The sequence below is a fragment of the Leptosomus discolor genome, unplaced genomic scaffold (genome assembly GCF_034619465.1).
Source record: "Leptosomus discolor isolate bLepDis1 unplaced genomic scaffold, bLepDis1.hap2 HAP2_SCAFFOLD_82, whole genome shotgun sequence".
NCBI classification, from domain to species: Eukaryota; Metazoa; Chordata; class Aves; order Leptosomiformes; family Leptosomidae; genus Leptosomus; species Leptosomus discolor.
Window position 1 is genome coordinate 568171 of NW_028237936.1, and position 22760 is coordinate 590930.

The following is a 22760-nucleotide window of genomic DNA, read 5'->3' on the forward strand; positions in this document are numbered from 1 at the left end:
TTATCTCTTGTTTTATTTTGTTTTGTGGTTTTGTTTGGATTTTTTTAAACACAACTTTTCCTGTGTCCCTTGAAACAACTCTCCTGGTAGAGGTGGAGGGAGAAGGACTGGGAAGAGTCATGGCTCAGGGGTGACGTAGCCAGGCACGCTGCTGGATGCAAACTCTAACGGACTGGGGCCCGTGGACTGCAATTAGACAGCCCAAACTGCTACAGCCCCCAAAGGTGTTCCTCGTGCTTCTGAGTGTGGCTGTGCTCGAGGCAGGAGTGTTCAGCCTTCCTGTGAACCGCCAGTTGAGCCCTGTGTTTGAGGGTGCTGTAACAGTGGGTAGTATGATGACTTGGGGAACTTTTCTGCCCAGTTAGAATCCCACAACTTTGCAAAGGCAGTAACTTTTGTAATTACGTCTTTTTTTACGAGGTGCTTGGTGGACGAGGAGAAGCTGAGCCTGGAAAGCTGTGGCTGAGCAACCCCGAGGCGATGCTTACGGACTGGTCCCACGTGTGGGATTGGAGAGACGGGAGCAGGTCAGTTAACAAACACCTCCATCTCGGGGGGACATGAAACAAGCTTTTTCGGCAATGAAGGGGGAGAGAAATGGCTAGCTTCATCTAGCTAGAGACAGGCTGATTCAAAGTGTGAAAGTCTCCTCGAAAACAAAGAACCCTGAAGTAGTGGAGAACTTGCTGTGCTTCAGAAGGTTTGGTTAAAATTTAGGCACTCACGAATAAGAACCTCTAAATACCTGTAGCCTGTGCACGTAAATACAACGTAGGCAGAGAAGTTTCTTGGAAAAGCTTTAGACCTCTACCGTGCTTTACCAGTTCAGCAGTGTCAGCAACTGGGGATTTTAAAAGCTCTGATTCTCAGATCAGAGTTCACAGTACAGGTTTCTGGGTGTGCGCTGTGTGTTTTATTCTGGCAGAAGAACAGGCCTGTATGCTGTGACCCCTGCGGTACCTTGTGGGTGTAGCTATCAGTACACCTTCAAGGTGAAGAGTGTGTGTATGTCCAGAGAACCCAGTTATTTCCAGGCCCACCCAGTTTCCTGGAGGACGGTGAGGACTGTGCAGGGACTGAGCTGTGAACGGAAGGAGTTTGCCATCAGCTGAAGTAAGGGTCTGCGGGGTTGTTTTGTGATTAGGAAAGATAATTGGCTGCTGGTCTTCCAGTTCCTCGAGCCCCTTGCTTCTGTCAGGAAAAAGGGCAGCTGTCTGGTACAAGACCAGTTGTGCTGGTGGGTTGCTGGGGAGGTGTTCAAACCAGGGCTCGCTTGCCAAGGGCAACGTCAGGTGGTGAAGAGGGAGACCCCCGGGTCCGAGTTGCCGGGGCCAGGAGCAGCAGTCGGTCTCTGCCCAGACTTCTGGAATGCCGTGGGGACAGGTTTGCTCGTGCCAGGCTGGGGTCTGTTAGATACAGCCTGCGCTCAGCCACGGGGAGTGGAATTTCGGGGTGGGATTACTGTGCAGCACAGGGGGGCACAAATTCCTGTGTTTTCATCTCCCCCTTTAGCGTAAGACTTAAGTTTTTATACGGTGCTGACTCAGCAGCCTATTTCAGCAGCTTAGAATTAGGAAAGGTTGTTTCACAATTAAAGCCACTGAATTTCGTGCTGCTAGTCAGAAGCTGGAGATGTGAAGTAATTCGAATTCAGATGTTTCATGTGGCTGTAAATGATTCCTGGGTTGTCACCTGGGGGGTCAGTCTGTGGGCGCGGGGGTGGAGGCGGCACAGCAGGAGGTGTGTTCCTGCGGGGCGGGTGGCGAAAGGGTGAGCGTGCGAGGGGAGACCTCTGGGCGTAGTCACAAGGGAGACTTGTGCAGGACTTGCAAAGTGGGGGTTTTATGGTGGTCCTACGCTAGCGTGGTACAAACTGCCTACAACGGCGGGCACTGGTGCTGCGCTGCAGAAGGGAACGTCCTAACCCCTGGCCCGTGTTGCCCCCGAGACTTCCTCATGTCACATCCCACTTCTTCGTTGCCCCTTCTCCATGGGCTCAGGGTTACAGTCTTCCCATGTCTGAAGTGTGTTTCTGACCGTCAGAACAAATTTCTAACGGGTTTAATATTTAGGAAAATGAATGTAATACTTATTGTAGTTTACTCATGCATTAATTACCGAGTTGGAAAAAAAGCCGTGTTCTTTGAGATGTGAGCCATGTTCAGCGTCCTTGTTGTGATCCATTTTATACTCACGTTATGTAATGCTGACCTTGGGGATGAAGGTATTTCTGCGTGTTTTATTGACTTACATCTTGAAAGTGAGGTGTTGATATGTACGTTAGATGTTAGGCAGGACAAAAACATAATAAAAAAGCACAGTAATGGTATCTTTCCTCTCACCCAGTTATTATGGTAGAGCAGGTTTTTTTGTTGTGGTTTTTGTTGTTGGTGGGTTGGGTTTTTTTTGTATTTAGAATGGTCTGTCTGTTCCCTGTTTAGACACAGAGGCATGTGAGATGTTAAAGCTGTTGTGACCTGATGCATCTACAGCTCCAAATTAAGTGGATGAGTGGGTTAATTGATACAATATTGAAACAGAGGAACCTATTTTATTGTAGTTCTGATTTTGCATACATACGAGATATGATGTAATAATATTTATGCAATGCATGAGTAAATATTCATTATTAAAAACTGTAGAGCCTGAGGTTGTCTGGCAGTTTCTTACATTGAGGTAAAATAAAGCTGGTTTTATAAATACTTGGTATCAGCTATTTTGACTTTTAGGCTGTTTGAATTAGCTTTGTAGTACTGAGGCTTAATCATCTTTACTGTTAGGTGTAAATAGCAGCAGGAAAACCAACCCAGTTCTGCTGCGAGTACTATCTGTTCCTCTGTTTCCTACCACAGAAGTGGGTTTTTTACCCTCAGATTAATGTTCAGGTTGGAAGGGACCTCTAGACATCGTTTAGTTGGTCCAGGCACCCTGCTCAAATCAGGGTCACCTAGACCAGCTCCAGGGATGGAAACGCCACAACCTGTCTGGGTAAGTTCCAGTGTTTGACCACCCTCACAGAAAAACAAAACAAACAGCAAGAGGGGGGGAAAAAAAAAAAAAACCACACACGAAAGAAAGAAACCAAACCCACCCAAAACTTCCTTTTTAAGTTTCTTGTGTTTCCAGTTGTGCCTGTTGCCTCTTGTCCGTTCACTGGGCACCACTTGGGTGAGTCAGACCCACTCTATTTTACTGCTTCCCATCGGGTTTTTATACGCATCGATAAGATTCTTTCCCGCCACCCCCCGTCCTTCTTGAGGCTACAAAATCCTGGCTCACACAGCCTTCCCTTGTATGTCCGATGCTCCAAGCCCTTAATTAAGGGCTCCAGTATGTCCGTGTTTGCCTTGTACTGGGGAGCCTAGTCCTGGGCCCAGCACTCCAGATGTGTCTCACCAGTGCTGAGCAGAGGGAAAGGGTCACGTCCCCCGACCTGCTGGTGCTCTTCCTAATGCAGCCCGGGACACTGTTGGCCGCCTTTGTGGCCGAGGCGCGTTGCTGGCTGCTTCACCCAGGACCCCGGGTCCTGTTCTGCAGAGCTGCTTTCCAGACAGTCTGCCTCCAGCCCGCAGTGAGGGACGGGGTTATTCCTCCCCGCGTGAGGACTTTGCATTTCCCCTTGTAGGGCTTCAGGAGATTCCTCTCTGCCCGTTTCTCCGGCCTGCCGAGGTCCTGCTGAATGTCAGCACCACCCTCTGGTGTGTAAGGCACTCCTCCAAATGTTATCATCTGCAGACCTGCTGAGGGTACACCTGTTCGCTGTCCAGGCCATTAATGAAGGTGTTCAGCAATACTGGCCTCAGTGTTGACCTCTGGAGCACCACTAGTGACTGGCCTCTGTGTTGCATTACCGCAAGGCTGCTTCTCCTCGCTTCAGTTTCATTTCTCTCTCTGCTGCATAACAGCCAAATCTGGTTTAGAGCTCTCCAGGGTGTGTTTTGTTGTTACCTCTTCCTTTTTTTAACATGCCGTCCTCTGGAGTGAACGTGTACGCGCTGCATTTCATTTCTGATTACAGCAAGGCTTGTTTTGTAGCTTTTAGAAAACTTTTATGTAGATATCTTGGGTATGCTATGACTAAAGTAATAGTGACAAATCCTGAGTCTGTATTTTCTGATTTTTGATGGTATGTATTACCTGAACAGAAAACACAGGAATGATCTAAAATAACTGAATATAAGTCGTTATTTGACTAAGAAGGTGTTCTGTACCAGAAATACAGTTTTAAATTGTCCCATGTTTTCTTTACTTCAGAAGAGTGGCATATGTTGTGCCTAAAGTAATTTAACTTGCCATGGTAATTCAGGTCATTCTTTATTATGTTCTTTTTTAATGGATGCTTCTTAAGGAATTTGTGCATTCACATGTATGTTTGTGAACCTGCAATGCCCATGCAGAGATGGATTTAGTACCTTTACAGTCTAGATTTCTGTTTTGAGTCTGGTGCTTGAAACATCCCCAAAACCCACCAACAAAACCGCCCACCATAGGATAGGTGGGAAGAACAGACTAAAGCTCTGCTAAGCATTTAGAGGTTGTGCCAGCATGTCAGGTTTCGGTGAGCTTGTGTTCTTATGCCAGCAATTGGAAACCTAATCAAGGAAATAAATAGTCGTTTTTAACCACAGCTATATTAAAGATGAAAGACTTAAGAACAGAAACGAGTTGTTTTAGACAGTGTAATGGTGGATAGTCCTCACTCCAAAAGAATTCTGTTCTCTATAAAAGGAGGAATTAAAAGGTGTAGGAAGAGTGATATGTTACGAAAACAGATGGCATGGCAATATTGTTAGTCGTCATTTTGAAGTGAGATTTTGTAGGAGGGATTGCCCGAGTGGACAAACAGGAGGAGGGGAGGATGTGTTGAAAGGAAGGCTGGGAGCGGAAAGGGAGATGCAGAGCATGTGAGGTGAGGTGGGGGGGAGGGTGGGGGTGGCTGGAGGAAGAGAGCGCTGAGAGCCAGGGCTGCAGAAAATGCTGACGTGGGAGTTGCAACAACAGGGACCAGTGATCCAAGGTGCTCCCTTTTGGTTTCGCTTGCTTTGGTTCACGGGGCTGACTCATCCCCTGGAATTTCTTATCTCCAGACTTGTGGCTGGAAGTAGATGAAGTGTTAGGTGAGGTTGATTGCTCTGTGCAGTGGGAGAGGAGAGAAGGAGAACAAAGTCCCCCTGGCTGAGAAGTGTCCAAGAGGTGTTGAACATAGTGGAGAACTACAGTGTTCTCGTGAGCACTGTGCAGTTTGTGAGCAGGTTTTGTGTTGCCTGCTTTCGTGAAAATTTGGGCGGTTATTTTTAGGTTAAGGGACGTGAAAATGTAAATAAAATGGATTCCAAATATCTAGTGTTCATTTTCCCCGTGTATCAGCAGAAATAAACTAAAACCAGCCAGACTTCAAGCCTGACTGCAGGGTGATGCGTGCACAAGAAAATACTTTTGCTGGCGGAGAAAGCTTGGTGGAGCTGCCTAATCTAGGTGCCTATGTGGCAGATTTAAAAAACAGAACAAAACACAAACACAGTGAGAAACAGGTCACTTCTTCAACTGATCATCTCTTCTTTCGGCTCAGGAGGCTTTCTGTAGTCTGTTTGTTTGTCATGTTCTTCAGTTGCTTCCATAAATACCTTACTTGTTTTGTGGGAGCTTGAGTTGTTGAAAGAAAACCTTAGCAACATCTGATTCTTTCCAAGATAGTCTTCGGCTTTTTCAGAATGTCATTCTCTTGTGGAAACCACTAGCAATGCGATATTTTAATTTTATTAATAATCTGGTTTCTGTCCATAGTCATCTGTCTCGTAGTAAACCATTTGATTTCACTGGATGTTTGAATTCTGTAGTTTTTAAAGGTTGAGCGGTTCCATTTTTTTACTTGTAGTACCCTCATGACCAGGGACTTGGTATTTTGATAGCAGAACATTGACGGCGAGAGGCCGAAGCTTATACATTTGACAATAAAATTGTGGAGATAAAATGGTGATGGAAAAGTAACAGTAGATCAGAGTGGCGTTGGCCAAAGACCCTTTAGTAAGAAGTTGGTTTAGGAGAAACCTTGGCGACTAAGATTGCAGCGTAATGCTTTTATTATCTGAAGATAGATAATTTGGTGTAGAAGGGTCAGGAGAAGCACAAGTAATGCTTAAAACTGAGTAGATCAAAACTTTGGCCGTTTTTACAGCTGCTTTGCAGCAGCCATCAGTTGAAACTGGAAGCTTGGTCATGCAGTTGAATCTGCACCTGCCTCGAAGGTGGATGGCTGAGTTTCCAAATCCAGTAGCTTGCATTATTTTTCTTTTATGTTTCGTTAATAATCCTAGATGTTTCGTGGTGTGCAATAGTGAACAGGAGTTTCCTAGTGCGAGGGTTTGATGCAGCAGCCGTCACACGGCGTAAATGTTGCTTTCTGAAGCCGTCTGATTTCATTGGGCTTGTTTGGACAAAGGCACGGTGTGGCTATTTGTGAGTGCCTTTAGACTAGAAAGTCACTTAGAATTGTGGGGCAGGGGGAAGCAGAGGGGAAAGCCTGATGCGATTTATTTGCTGAGCTGAGGAGGGCTGGGGGGTGTTTTGGTTCGGGTTTTTTCTTCGGGAGGTCGACTCAGTGTGTTGTCCTCAAATGACTGAGTTCTTTGTTAGCACTAATGGAGGTTTGAGCTGTTCTGGAGCTGAAAGTAGTTTACTGTTTCAGAGTATTTTGTGAGCTGCCTGTGGATGCTGCGATGAGTAACTAAAGAAGGGCAGGGGATTTTCTACCAGTTGTGTGTCCTGAAATGCTGCACACACTGAAGCTCTGCAGAAGAATTCTGCTGTTTCAGCTCATCAAACCAGGGTACCGCTAGCACTAGAGGTAGTGTATTCATGTGAGGATTATGTTCTGGAGTTGTCTGTGTTAACAGAGACCTTGATCCCTGGCTATTGACCAGTAGCAGCCACAATAACAGGATGAATGTGTCAAAAATGTCACATTTAAATATTTTTGTTAGCTTGCCGTTGTTGTAGGAAATCAGGTATTAGTTCTATCTTTTTGTTTTAAGACATTTCTTAATAGTTGAGACATGATTAAAATTTCAAGGGGCAATCCTTCCGTTGGGTGCAAGGAAGTTTGTCAGGAGATGATCTGCCTGGTGTGGCTCCATAACATCGAGAACTTGGTTTTTCAAAAGTATAGAATGATCACAATTCCTATAAAATCAGTGTATGTCTGGCTGCCTCCAGGAGTTCCACCCTTAATCCTTTTTTCCTAGAAATACGCTACAAATGTTTTTCGTTAGAAACAATAATTGGAGCCCTGCATTTTTCTAATGCATAATTGTCAAGGAGAGTTACTTATTTGTAGGAGAGAAGCAGCAGAACCCACGGTCTCATTTGTGAGTCGTGTATGGGCTTAAGTTTTTAGTTCTTCAGGATGGTAACTTTGAAGTGATTGCTGTTGTTCATGCAGTCATAACTTCAGGGTTTTGTCTCCCCCACAACTCCCCAGTTCATGTCCTGAACAGAGTTTTGTACCTCAAGACCTGAAAACCTCCTAATAGCAAGAGTAATCAAAAGGCTTGCCGTGTCAAACCACTGCCCTTTTAAGCAATATCTCTGTTGTTGGGTGCTTTTACTGGAGTTATTTGAAATTGGATTAAACTCTCGCCAGAGGATGATTCCTTCACGTTGGCCTTTCCAGACTGTGTTCAGATTGAAAGCTGAGAATTGTGTGCAGAACCTTTGCAAAGGCTCTTGATTTTTTTCTTGCTTTTAATTCTACTCCTGCAAAGGAATTGTTTTCAGTGTTTATCGCACATACAGACTGCCTGACTGCATTTGTGTCTGAGTGCCACGTATGCAGTTAGCAAATGATTTTAAAAAATTTAAAATATTTGAGCAATTCTTAATTTGGTATTTTAGATGTGGAATATAGAGCGAGGGATTGGATGACCTGTACAGGGTCGCGAGGGATTTGAAGGGGGGTTCGTCCTCCTTTTCTTGCCTTTAGGTGCCTTAATCACAAGACCATCATTTAAGATAACAGTGTGCAGCAGTGCTTCTAAGAAACCCTCACCAGATCTGTGCCTTTGTGCTGTAACGCTGTGTGCAGATTTGTACAGCTAAACTGATGGGCAATAGGCTGGAAACAGGCGCTGTAGAATTGCATTGAAAAGTCGTCAAACCAAAGGTGTTATTAAAAGGTTGTATTTTGAGGGGAGCCAAAGATGTCTGTGTTCATCAATTTCAGCTTGATTTCATTAAAGTTTATGCTTTTTTCATCATGTGTTAAGAACAACTTTGAGTATTCTTCCACAGGAAGGCTGAGTCCTACAGCTATTTAATTGTGTTAAATTGTGTTAATATTCACTTACACACACAGCTAGATCCAGCGTGTCTGTCACCAACAGCATCAATGAAAGGGCCCTCTATATTCAGAATCACAAGGCTCTTGCCTCCAAGGACTGTGTAAATCTTAGCTGTGAATGCTGCTGGCCATGAGGTCCAAAATGTTGCGTGTCTCTCTTTGGAGTGTGTAGCAGCTCAGGAAACAGCAGCAGCTTCTGGACCAGCAGTCCTAAGAGACCCTTTATGGAGAAGATTCTGGGGAGTCCAGATTTTCCAACTTCCATCTGAAGAGACACCAATATGGACTTTGAAAAAGAGGATCATGATAATGTCCTCATCAACAGTGGGCAAATCTCAGTACAACCCAGAGAATCAGTTGCAGACTCATCTACTTTTTGCAACAATTACACGTAAAGTTCTCTGCAGTTGCAGGAATGGCTGGTGATTCTCACAATTACTCCCTCTCTCTGCTGGTGGCATGGTGCACTCTGTGTCTTTTGACCTTTAATTAGAGGTCTCGCAGTTTATTAGAGGATACTGTGAAATGTCTGTCCACAGTGCACGGTCAGAGGGTACTCCTGGAATAAAATTCCTCCCTGAGTTGTCTGTGTTTGGTAAGGAATGGCTGTGATGACTGAAGCAACCCTGTCTCATCTTTAGTTCCTTGTTCCTGAATTGTCAAAACCACCAGTGCCTGGGAAGCTTGGCTGGCTTTCTCCTGCAGTCCTTTCTGCTTCTTGCTTCAGGCTGTGCTTGGTTTGGAAGACAGCCCTAGAAAACACAGGGCTTCTGGTTCAGTGAAGGAAATGGACCTTCTATTTCCCACCTGAAGTCTGTCCATTCCTAAACCCAATACTCCAGTCCTTCACTTGAGTCTTGATGGGCAAGATCTTATCAGCTGGGGAATTCCCTGGGGATTTCCTGCCCGCCCACCCCAGCATGAGCAGTGTCTCAGTGCTCTCAACAAGCAGTGTGGTGAGGGCTGGTTGTAAACCACAGGGGTTAAGTGGCGTATCAGATCATGGGCGGTGAGAAACTGCCGCATGTGTGTGGTCTTCCCGATTCACACTCAAGTGTTTTTCCAAAAGAAACCCCAACAAACCAACACAAAAACCTTTTTCTAAATCTTGAATTCCAGGTAAAGGTTTGACCTGGACATCATGTGAAATCACAGTGGTGCTTGGTAGACAGTCCTTTTCGCATCTCTGGGATTTCATATATTCTGAATGCAAAGGGACCTCAGGCCACTGTGGGTTTTCTTAAACTAAACATCCCACAAGTGTGAGCAAGTGCATTCTGACAATAGCCTAAACCAACAACAGAGCTCAAGGCAGAGAGAGGGTAAGCCTCTTAGGAGAGAGTGACATCTACAGCCTCGTTTATATGATATAATCCCCTACTGCCTTAAGACTGGCCTGAGTTGAAAACTCTAGTCCAGAATTGGACTTTGCAGAATTTATAATGGATGATAACATGACTTGGATCACAAACTTGCTCCTGAGCTCCAACTAAAAGAGTAGCCACATTTTCTGCTAGGTGTTGCAAAAATGTATAAGAAGAATCAGGCCTGTTCAAAAGTCCTTGCAGTAAGAGTATACACAAAGGAGAAGGGAACTTGTCTTAGCCCCAGGATTTGCAAAGGGAACTGGGAGAGGCTAAGTGACTTGCCCAAGGTCATGCAGGGATTTTTTGGCACATCAGCAAACTGAACCCAGCCCTCTTATGTCCCAGTCTAACATTTTAAGCACAAAACCATCGTTTTTCCAGAAGAAGCAGCTGTCAGATTAAAAAGCAAAGGGTTTTTTTTGTTTGTTTTATTCTCTTTTTTTTTTCCCCTTTTCTTCCCACATTTGATGTACAGGAAAGAACAAATTAGCTCATTTAAAAACAACTGGAATTTTCACCCCAACTTGAGCATATTTTTCCAGATTCAAAGCCATTTGCTCAATATTTTTGTTTCTTAATCTTATTTTCTATGAACATGAGACTCTCTTCCTCCCAGAACCGCCTGTGCCTATGAGGGCCAAACCACCACTTGAAAGGCTATTCCTGAAGTATCTGGGGCCCGTCCAGAGCTGGGGAACACTGAAAAACTTGCAGAGAACCTTGGCTTCTCACCCTTTGTTGGCATATCAAGGCAATCTGCAGAGAACCCATTCCAGAAAAAAGGTTTAGGTTGCAGATGGGTGATAGAGAGACCTTTGAATAACCTCAGGACTTTGGTGGCTTGAAGAAAATGGAAGCTGACTCCAAACCCATTTCTGGTGTGGTGTTTGGTTTGGCAAAAACAAAGTCTGATTGATGAGGTTTGGCGAAACTGAGTCTCCGGTTTTGTAGCCAATCTCTGCTTCAAGAGATCGTCAGTTCTTGGGTGTGCTTCCACACATTTGAATTTCCTCACTGCTTGGAGCCTCCAGCAAAAACAGAAATAGCCAGCAGGTCCTTCTGTGAGCATTCAGAATCAAAATACAAAGTCAAGAGTGGTACAGTCTTTTCTAGTTCTATGCAGCCGTGGAATCAGATCAATGAATGTTGTACTAAACAAAGCACTTGCTCTTACGTTTTAGGACAGAAACAGAAAGTCATCTTTATTCTTTCATTGTCCTTCATCCTGGACTTTATAAGACACTCTTTTCTTTTGGGAGGTCTGTGAGTGTTGGGCAGGATGGTGCTCATAGGTAAAAGTGACAACTGTGTTGTAACTTCTTTGGAGAAGTATGCTCTGGACTTGTTCACCAGGGACACGCATCAGATCCCAATCCATATGGACGGGCTTCTGCTGTTTCAGTTTCTGGCCTATTCACTCTGTATATCTGTGCTGGGATTGGTAACCAAGGCGTCAGTTGTGTTGACAAGCTGTTGTCAATGAAGAAAACACATGGCTTTTTCTGGCCCACATGAAGGATGTGTTGGTTGTAACCCACGTGAGTCATTGTACTGGATATGATCTTCACCCCTCAGACAACTTGTGCTAAAATACTGAAATAGCTGGAATTGTAAAAATGGCTCTGAAAAGCCCCAGTTCTGATGTGAGGAATGTTTCTTCTGGAGTCAATATTGCCAAGGAAGCACGTGAGAAGACTTTTCAGAGGTCTCCGTTGCAGCCCGGCAGGAGAGAATGGAAGGATCAAGGTGTCTTAGTTTTGTGGAAGCTTCCTGCAGGGTCCTTGCTGTCCTGCAGGTAGGGCACAAAAGTATCTTTATGCCTGTAGAGTCTGAGCAGTCTCCAGCAATTCCTGTTTTAGGGCCCTTAACTGGTACTGATGATCTGCATCTAAACTTATCCTGGTTTGCTTTTTTTTTTGTTATCTTGAAGTCCATTTGTCAGGGCTTTCAGTCCCATTAGAAACCTTTAGATTTCCTCTGTACTTGAAGTGTGCATTTTTGCAGAATCCCGCCTTGCTACTGAAGTTATGAGTTTGGTTTTTCCCTTTCTGTTAATAATTGCAAAGAAATGCACTCATGGAAATCTGCTAAGCACAAAGTTTCAGAACTGAGCATTGCTGTTTACTTTCAAGCACCATCAAATGCTTACAATTTCTATGAGAATGAATTTCCTGAACAGTGTCTTTCCTGGAAGTTCCTGACCCCATTCAAGGTCTTCCTCTGCTTATTTATCTGTTGTTAATCTCCTGTGGTTTCTTTTCTGGACTTGGCTTGTCTCACAGCTAATCCAGGTTCTCCATGACAAAATAACCCTGTCTACTACTTCTTCCTTCTGGCATGGCTCTCCATGAAGTTTCTTCTTCCCTTCCTGCAATGTGTACCTTTCCTATAACCTGACATCTCTTTCACTCTTCCCATTGCTACAAAATCTTCCTCTGCAAGTAAGTAAAAGATCAGGCTCTTCTGGTTGTAATCACCTCCTTAGCATGTTCATTGTCATCATTAAATCCTCCTTGCTATTCCCAGACTGATGGATGCTTCTTGGCCAAGGTTAATAAACACCAACAAAGAACCATTCACAGCACAGCAGTAACAATTTGGTAGTAACTTCACTAACACAAATGGAATCCATGAGCATGGATTGGTTTCCTGGAGGAGTGTAGCCCAGCATGAGGAGTATCCCATGTGCATGTGCAGGAGGATGTACACTGAGTGAACGCATGCTCCAGCCATAGCTAGGTGCTTCTGGCATTTGGAGAATTTGATTTGGGACTGTCCCTGCCCTGTGCTGGGTAATTGGATCTCCTACTCCAGCCAGTTCCCTCGCAGCATGTCCACTTTAGCACTGTCCTCCCAGCTGCTGCCTTAGCTCCACAACCCTTCCTTTGTCTGTTGATCATTGCCCATCCCACTCCCTGCCTCTCTGTGGAGGATCACTGCTCACTGTGAAGTGGAAACTTCTTTCTCCCCCGTTCCTGGCTATTCTTCATCTGCTTAAACAGTCTCCATGAAGTAGGGCCTGTTTCCACCTTTGGTTTTGAACACTACCTGTAAAAATGAGATTTTTTTTTTCGTTGTCTGCAGATAGGCCTTTCAATAAACATGTAAGTAAGGACTGAAAAACACATTAAAAAAAAATCACATTAATAAAAATGAATCAGTGGATTCCCAAATTCCGATGAGATAAGCAGATGCTGTTTTAAACAGAGACAATACCCTGTGTTAGCTGCGGCCCTGAAAGTAGCAGCCCAAGTCCAAGCACAGACTTCACAGGTGTCTACTGCTTTTGTCAGACTATTCTTTCACCCGCCCAAGTTTTAAAGCTTTCAGAAGAGGATTGCTTGAGGTTTTCCTCTTGCCAACCCGTCTGTAGCCAGAAAGTCAGTGGGAGACAGAGAGACCCATAAAAGGTAACAGCTAAATAAGTAACATGCAGAAATTCCTCACACTCACCTCTCTATTGGCAAGGGAAGATGCAGCTGACACGGATTAGCTGAGCATGAGTTTAGAGAGAGGCTGGATGCAAAGGCCTCTAGACTTCTTTTAACCCTAAAAGCTTTGGAGGTAATTAACAAACCCCAAAACTAATTCAACCGATCCATCTCTGTGTTTTCTTGACTCTTTCAAGTGAGGACCTGTTGCTGTTGGTTTTTTTCTGCTCCCAGGAGAAAATTTCTGAATAACTAACAGTACTCAGAAGATCTTGTTTCTTCTTGGTCTCTTGTAATAGCCTCAGTGGGCTTCTCTCTACAACATTATGTCACTCATTGCAGTGTACAGGAAACAGAAAAAATGCTATCTTTATTTCTGCAGTCTTTGCCTTAGGGCTAGGTTAAACTGAAGTCACATGAACTTGCAGGGTGAAAGAAAGGAATAGGATGGAAAACACACCCCTGTTCTCTTCTCTTCCTCCTTGCAGCAGAGGGAGAAAAAGTTTTGTTTCCACGTGGAAGATTTTTCAGATGTTTATTTCTCGGGAGTGAATTGGAGCTTAGGAAAAGCTTAGTTCACTTCCCCAGATCAGCTGCAATTCTCTAGTGCGACTTTGTCCACTAGAGCCTGGGGTAACTCGGCTCTCTCATGTGCATAGTTCAAGTTCTGTCATCTCTAGGTAGAATAATTTTAGTTATTAAATTCATGCGTTCCAGAATCCAGCAAATTCCTCTGTCTTCTCCAATTCCTATACATCTTCCAGAACCAAATGGTGCTTTAACTCTTCCTACCCTTCCTAGCAGCCTTGGCTGCACCTGCTAGAAGCAGAGATCTTGAGTGCATAAAATCCCTCTCTATATGCAGACAGCTCTGCTTGAACGGTTATCTTTATTGCAGGCAAAGGATGAAGAATAAAGTGTTGTCCTCTGTGCTCTGCTGAATGTAGGAGTCTTTCTGTCATTTTGCCAAGCCTGGAGAAAAAAAGCTAAGTTCTGCAACTCAAGGGAACAAATTATGTTTAGCTGGAAATTTTGGATTCCCTGGGGCAAATGATCTCTTCTTTCTCATTTCACCCAGCTTTAAAATGGGAGTAACACACCTTATCCATGTAGAATGGAGATGTATGACTCCATAGCAGAGAGGAGGAGTTTATGCCTGCTAACTGAATAAATATGTAGATTCAAAACTATTCACAGATACTCTAAGAAACCTTTTTGAGGATGTACAACTGGACAGATCATGGAGTAGTCAAACTTGTCAAGATTCTGTTTTTGGAAAAGGGTCACCCTTGTTAGCTGTCACCCATGCTGTAGGCTTATGAAGTGTCTGAAATAGCCAATGATTCAGGTGAATCAGTGAGGACATTGCATTCATGACATTCACAGGGAGTTGAAATTGCCCAGTCTTTCACTTTGAGAAACCTCCCAGGGTCCTAGCTGGCCCATACAGAAGACAAGCAGTTTTTACAGTCTAAAACTCCAGAGTTACATTTTATGTGCTTTAGAAAAATTATAAAGGAGCCACAGCCCCATGCTGCAGTGTACATAACATGTATGATGGGCTGGAAAAAAATTTCTTTTCTACAGTTAGTATTGTACGGGGATGTTTATCCCTTTGCTTGAATCATCCAGCCATCTTAAAGCAAACCTATCAGGAGAGGTGGGCTGTCAGAACTCCCTGTTGTAGCAATTTCTATGTCTGTCTTGGAGTGGAGGAACCTGAAGCATCAAAGTGTCTACCTTAATAAATTGCAGGAGAGTTTAGAGCATAAGCTGAATTCTGAAAAGCAATGACACGATTAGCAAGCTTCCAAGAATTATCTCATAATCATTGCCACACACATGCAGACTGCTCTCTGATTACATGACTAAATAACACAAATTAAACCTGTCTTTTTCTAATATGTCTAGTCATATTTTTTCTTTCGATCTGTGAAGGGTAATCACCCATTAGTCCAGCCAAACTGCAGCTCAAAAGAAATGCTCTCGGCCTTGTTTGCTCTTTCTAGTGTTGATAAATGGATCAGTGTCACTGTGGTTAGCTATGTTCCCTTCTTTTGCCCTGTTAAAAGTACAGTCAATTTGAGCTGGGGTCTACTAACAGGGACTGGAAACAGCAACAAAACAAAAGCTACCTCATCGCTGACCAACACTTGCATTAAGCAAATAGTGTTACTTTGTAGTGTAGCATTGCTGATGGTTAGGATTGCCACTGCACTTGTTCTTGCTTTGTCTCCTATTCAAATCTGGACTTTTGTGTCCTGCAGCAAGGATACCTCCTTGACCATTCTCCTGGGACCACTTAGCCCACTGGAGTGGAGGATTTCTAGGGAAAGTGGCATTTTTGCTAGCAGATCCATGAAGCATATGAAGGATTAAACCAGCCTCTCTGTGAAAATGTGAACTGTCTGTGATACATGTGTTTTGTGGAGAAACAAACCAACTTGAGCCTATTAGCTGTCTACTTTTTGTGTAGGTAGTGGAACTAACCCCACAGCTACAATGATACTATCATTAACGAAATAAGCAAGGAGAGATTTGTGGGGAGAGATGACATTGCTGGTTAAAGCAAAAGATAAGAAGCAAAGAGAAGGCATTTTTTTGGCCTGAAACTGAAGAAGCAACATTCCAGATAATAAAGATGGGGGAAACTTGCTTTGCAGCTTGAACTGAATTGTGTTAATCAGCTTGATATTTGTTGAGAAAAAGGTATTTGGTGCCTATGGAAATGAAAAGTACATTATCAAAAGTAGTAAGTTCAATAATTTCTGTGTCATAGAGACAGATGGCAAGAGCTTCAGCTATAGTGTAGGGAAAATTGTGATATAAAACCAGCATCTCTATTGTGCTCTGGTTTTTAGGATGAAGTAGGGTTAGGAATTTGACATCCAAAGCTCATCTTTTGAAGATGTTTTGTGGAATGCCTTTGAAGATCAAGACTAAGAAGTCAAACAGAGAGTGGTTATATTGTGAGAAACGTTCTCCCACCGGCTGTTTCTGTCTTTTGCAGAGTGTCTGCATGAAAATGTTGTGGTGTACAGTAGTTGATGGGTTTCACCCACATACTTTCCATGGGGGCATTTTGTGCTTTGGATAGAATAGATCACGTTCTGGAATGAGTACATGTAGGATGGAAAGCTTTGATGGTTTCTTTTGGATGGGAATGGGACTCTTATTCTATGGGGTATGTACATGTGTCAGCAAGTTTTAAATCTATTGCTTTGGCATGCATGGCCCTACTCCACTTGGGATATGTTTGCCATGAGAAATTTTGCTTCTACTAAAGTATTTGGTGGGGCAAGGGCAATTTGGAAAGTTCAAAGGGAAACTTTGAGGACAATTTCTTTCAAATGATCATCTGCTAGCAAAGGCGGTAGTTTCAGGATGTTCTGGACAAGTTCCAATCTAGCATGAAATGTGATAGCTAAGTGTGCTGTTAATAGGTTTTTTCTTTTTATATTGTAGTGCGTTTTACATATGTTCTTCAGGAGGCTCATTTACATCTGTGATGTCTGTCTCTGGAGGAGCAGCAGCCTTGTTTGCTGAATGTTTTGTGGCTGGTACCAGGGTTATCAAGAATATTCTCCTCACCGCCAATCTGATATTCTCTGGAGGTCTGGCTGCATATTACACATTTCAGGGAGCGTTTTGGATGGCTGCTATGTTTCTAGTGGCAGGTGTGCTGGTCCTTGTTTATTTCTATCTCTAAGGTTGTTTGTAGGCTGCTATTTTCAAGGTGAGGTTGGTGTCTAGGAAGTATCCAAAGACAACTTGATGGTTTGTGACCTACGAATGGGTGTCGGGAACACCAGAAACGCAGCCCAGATAGAAGGATATTATTGAATATATGCAAACCACAATTCTCCTGAGAGCACAGGTCAAGGCCCACGATATCACCTTTGCCCCTCAGAAAGGTTTCAGTCACCAGTTTCCCTGCCCACAAGGCTGCACTTCTACAACAACAACAAAAAAAGAGACTTTCAAATTAATTCATTAAACAGTCATGAACAAAAACTTAGTAATAAATCAGTCCTGGTAAGAAAGCCACCTTGTGTTTAGTGCACCTGTCATGGTCTACAGACCTACCATACACAGTCAGCCAAATCACTCCCTCTGGTAAGCAATGGTCCCAAGGCATATCATAAATATCACTCAGGTAAAGGCTATGTGGAAAATGCAGCTGTGGACAGCTCCAGGGAGGCTGGATCAGTAGCACAGCTGGTCAAAAAGGGTGGAGAAGGGGGAAAAGGTGGCAAATATCTGCCTTCAATTTGGTTTCTGTCTGATGTTGTGAATTTATGCTTTTCAAAATGGTCTGACTGCCTCTGGGCAATAGCTCCCAAAATTGTGTTTTTATGCAATATGTGGTTAGGAAGTTGTAGTAATCGCAGTACTAAATGCCCAGCACTTCACCCGCAGGGAAAGAAAGCAAATGCATTGATGTGAGAGCTGTATGGAACTGACAGACAAGGCAGAAACTGCAAACCACTGTTCTGAAACTTGTTTTCTGCTTTTTAGGCACCGAAATGATCCATTGTGCTAAATGGTAGTTTTGTCTACTTTTATGTTCTTACAGAAAACATTTAGAAGTGCAATAGGTTCTGCCAGAACCATGAGTTTGGATCTAAACCTCCCTTAAATGAACTCAAATCATTTCCAGAAGTTTACTCTCAAAAGACAACTGACATGAAATGACAGCATCATACCTGAAAATTAAAGGTGAGCCATTCGAGCACATTTAACAACTTCATGGTGACATTCATTTGTTTTCTCCTGGTGTACTCATGGACAACTCACATCTGGAACATGGAAACTGGTACCAGTCAACAGCAACAAAGATCTCTCATTTTAATTTCTCTCTCTCATTTTATTCTTCTGCAGGTGGTTCTAGAGTTTAGACCTGGCAGTGGAATCTAGAGGGCATTTGTACCAAACAAAATTATTCCCAACTGATTTTTTTTGCCGTTACTGAAAGTGAAATTGGATTGCTATCTATTTTATTGGAGGCCATGGTGCTGGGACCAAAAGATCTTTGAGCATAAAGAGCGCTAAAATTAAAATAACCGTATGGGTGAGCTTGGTTGGAGCTGAAAGCTATGAGTATTTCTTTGTGAATCAGATTTAAAAGGCCACTCTGGATGAACATCCTGCACTGAAAAACCCTTTCCTGTTTTAGTAACAACTCTGAAAAAGCAATAAAGAAGCAATTTAAAGCACCCGTTGCATTTGTATTGGCTTTTCACAAAATGGATTTTCACTTGTATATCTTAACTGCTCTAGAGGTTTAAACTAGGACACTTTGTGTGGTACATTTCATTCCTAATTTATAGTCAGGTTCATTTTCTGGCTATTGTGCTGTTTACTCTAGATTATAAACATGTAAGTTTTTCTTCTCTCTCTCAAAGCAATATATTCCACAGAGAATAAAGCTCTGACAGCCTCAATCATTCAAAAATATGCAGCATCACCCAAAAATCATGACTTTGACTGAAATTCACAACATCTTAATACTAAAGATAACAATAATGAAATTATTTTTATAGTGTATAATTCGAGTTTTGAACCATTACGTTGCCCTGAGGGTACATACTTGCAAGAGTTTCTATGTGACTACGAGAATAAAAATATAGGGGGTTCTTGTATTTCTCTCTTAATTGATTGTTTCCAGAAAAAGATTTTTTTCTAATTTTTTTTTCTCCTTTGTTTTTTTTTAACAAGGACTCAATATTGCTAATATTCATGAAGGAATGACAATTTATAACACTGACTTTTAATTCAACATGTGTATCCCTTGCTCTTATCAGGGTGAGTGGTATTTTTGAGCCTTCTGGTTTGCCATTTTCCCTTTGTGTCTTCAGAAAGCCAGCATGTGAAAATCTCTCTTTCTGAGTAGGGTAACACCACATACTCCCTGACTTTGACAATCAAAGTGGTTTAAGGAAATGTGCAAATTCTTTTCTTTATTGCAAATTATATCTAGGGCCTAATATATCTGGCAGAATTTATTTGAAGGACCCTCTATGTAATAATAAGCTTGAGAAGGGCAACTTCATAAAAAGCTAGAGAAGTAACTTGTGCTACCTTGCAGGAAAAAAGAAATTACACCATGGTGACATGGCCCCAAGGGTGGCTATTTTTGTGGTTCTTCTCCAGATGGCAGAGATTATTCTTCACATGGTCCCTGAGGTTCTGCTGCCTGTTGTCTGCCTTTTCCTGCTGGACTTATGCTTTCCTGCACCTCCTCTTCCCAGCCTACTCTGTCCACGGCTTCTTCCACCACAGGTTTGAAATGACATGTTCAGCTGCAAGGTCAGATTCCTCTCTTTCTGAAGCAGCTCAAAAAATGCACCAGCAGTGTGAAAAAACTTTATCCACAGGCTGAGGTAACTTGCAAGAATAAAGCTACTGTGGTCAATTCACCATAAATAATTTTCAGCCATAGCTCTTTTGCTGCTTCTCGTCTTAAGGGCAATAAATCAAAATAGAAATTTGAGTCCAGAGCGCTTTCTTCTTGCCAGAAAGACATGGGAAATCTAAGGAGGTGCGGTCTGTAAACTCACACCTTGCTTATCTCTATCACACCAGGACGCTGGAAGCTGTTTCCTGGATATGATGTACAGACAGATCACAGGAAAGGAATGAGTGTGGCATTTTGTGGTTACAGACTCAAAAATGGAAGGAATAGGAACTGCCTCAAACCTCAGTACTGGAGATTCTTACAAAGATGCACAACAATCATGAAAAATAAGGCTTAGAGGGACTAGCTCTCTAATCCACCACGATGCCCTTAGTACATTGTGATGCCTCAGGAAATTCATGTTAGAGATATGGCTGTGAGGACATTCAGAAAGTAAATTTCCTCTAAGTGCAAGAGAAGGTATGACCATTCACTGTTTAATTTTTATTCAGTGCAAAGGTGGGTAAGGAGTTTGCAAACAGAAGGTGGAGAGAGACTTCTCCCATCTGAGCAAGAAAATGAGACTTTGCCTCTCCATGAGAAACAGCCTCTAACCTGGTGGCTCCATTGTTTACCTCTCACACAAAAGTGAATCTGCACTGTGGGAAGACAGAGATAATGAAGGTGATTTCTCTGCCGTCTAGTGTAGAAAGTACTAGCTCTTGGACAGGGCTGTTAGATGAATGACCACTCTGACTGCAGGAGATGAAGGAGCAGAAGGAGATGGCAGGGTTAAACCTGGCAGCTAGCTTAGAAAAAGCAGTGATGGGTTACATGTGCAAGAAGGGGGCTGCAGCAGGGGTGATCACTGCACACAGAGCACCGAACTGCTACAGTTGCCAGCAGGCAGTGGAGGTCTCACGCAGCTCATTTGGGAGGAGATAATAAAATACCATGGCACTCCCAGAAGTAAAACAGAAGGAGGGATCTGTGGGACTCCAGATGTAAAGTGTCGCCTTGCTAGTCTTAGGCACCGAGAATGTGTTTTAGAGTGGACATCTGTAAACTGAATTGTTCTAGGAGGAGTTTTCCCTTGTTTTGTCAGAAATTTTAGTTAATCCAATGTCCACTATTGTTTTCACAGGAATGTAGATTATATGCAGATCCTTCTAATTCTTTATGTAATTACAGATAATCTCCTTGCGACAAAATCTTGTATGTCATTCATTAATGTCACAGATTATATTCTTTATACTGCTGTTATTCCTTTGCTGGTACTCAGCCATAAACTAAGACACCAAGATGTACCTAGACCAGATCATCACTGACTTAAATGCTTGCTACTGGCATCGACCACTGATTGACCCGCTTTCCAAATTTTTCTCTTTATGCCCGAAAAGACTCTGCTGAAATTTGCTTTTCATTCCATCTTAGGGAGAGAAATTTAAGACCAGTGTTAAGGATGCTTGATTTTTCTCAAGCTCCCTCAAGAAAAGGGTTTCATTAACAATTTTGTATGCTTTATGCTCCTGGTTTTCATTTTTGTGAATTATTTTCCCTAAACTGGAGACCTGAGGACAGACAAGCTCTTTGTTGGAGAAGGAGCATCATTGATCCTATGACTGCTTACGTGTCTCTGAAGAATGTGTCAAAGAAAGGTTACTTTTCTGTCCCAAATTTCACACAGATCAGATAAAAGGAAAGTCAAAGGGGAAAGAAAAAAACTCCTCTTTTTGAAGAGCCAGGGGAAATAGTACTGAGAAAGTATTTTAGATTTTTTTTTGCTGATGTGTCATTTTTTTATTTGTGGCTGAGGACAGTACATGCACAGGTAAATAATTCTGTCTCTTCCTCCCTCTGTTTCTTCACCTTCTGTTTGACTCTCCACTTAACTGGATGAAAGCTAAAAGACTGTGGGGGCAGTATCTATGTTAGAAAAATGACCATTATAATTTGTATTGTTTTCTTCACTTTCTGACAGTCTCAGCAGAGAGACCAATTGCAGGAAGTCATTGTCTGAAAAATGGCTTCTCCAGGTTAAATTAGGGGTGTATTATAAGGCAGCATTATGGAGGCTTTCCAGGTTTCTGTTACATCAGAAGAGTAAAAGCTTTGAGGATTTTGGCAACACATAATAATGTTATTTGGCAAAGCATGGAAAAAGTCACACATGCTACATTTAAAGCAGATCTATGAGAAACTGCCTTCTCAGCTGCATTTGCCCTAAATGTATAGGGTGCTCGGATGGTACACAAATACATCGTATGTCTCTCCATTCTACAGGAACTACTTGGATGAACCCCAACCCTAAAATTAACTGCTCAGCACCAGAGCCCATTATCAACTCCAGGTGCATGAGATCATTCTGCCCTTTTACCTTCAAACCGCCCTGTCTCCTTGTTCTTTCCTGGCACTTGTTTGTTTCTAAACCAGCAACCAAGAGATTAGAAACAAATGGTATGCAAAAGGTGACCTTTGGAAATGAAGAACCTTTACAAAATGAATACCTCCAGTTCTCTTCTGACAAGGCATCTACCTCCAATGTGTTTACAGACTGTACTGTCACTCTCCAGCAAAAAAGTTGACAGCAGTGGTGGGGAGCATTCCTGGGGGTCATGCACTTTGCAATAGCAAATACCTCATACCTGAAACAAAACCAAAATAAATCCTAAAGCTGTTTCTTGTAGTTTTATTCCTGCAACCTGATGACTAGGAGGGAGAAGCAGTAGCTTGGGAGGGAGCAGCCTGACTGGGACTGCAGCATCCTACAACAGTGGGCGCGCTGCAGCCTCTGAACTCTGTCAAAATCAGTAGGGGATGAGTTTTTAAGGTCAGTGCCTCTGAAGCTCTGAAGGGAACACTATCAACTCTTGTACAATCTCTGGGTAATTAGACATCAACCAGCTAATCTGTGTGAGCATGAGGTTCATGCATTGCTCAGCTCTTTTCAATAAAGAAAATGCCTTGATTTTACTTGTAATATTTTGTAATATAAGCTGTAGTGATTCGCTACCTCTTCAGCTCATCTGATGGCTTTGACCATCCCAGTTTCAGAAAGAACTGCAGAAAAAATATCAAGCTAAGTTTGTTTAATCTTTTCACAAAGAAATTCACATGTCTCTGCTCCTCCTCCCCGAGACAGTCAGAAAACACTTTGTAGTGATCATAAATACAATGTATTGCTTTTAGGGGCAAAGATGTTCCTCCTCATTCTCTGTTGAGCATGATAG

The 22760-nt window shown here is 42.9% G+C and overlaps 1 long non-coding RNA gene across 1 annotated transcript; it reads left to right on the plus strand.

Moving 5' to 3' along the window:
• Positions 1 to 491: 491 nt before the first annotated feature.
• On the plus strand, positions 492 to 18215 carry LOC147412351 (uncharacterized). The gene is made up of 3 exons (XR_015184213.1): positions 492 to 527; positions 17710 to 17852; positions 18015 to 18215. It is a non-coding gene; the product is annotated as an uncharacterized LOC147412351 (long non-coding RNA).
• Positions 18216 to 22760: the final 4545 nt, after the last annotated feature.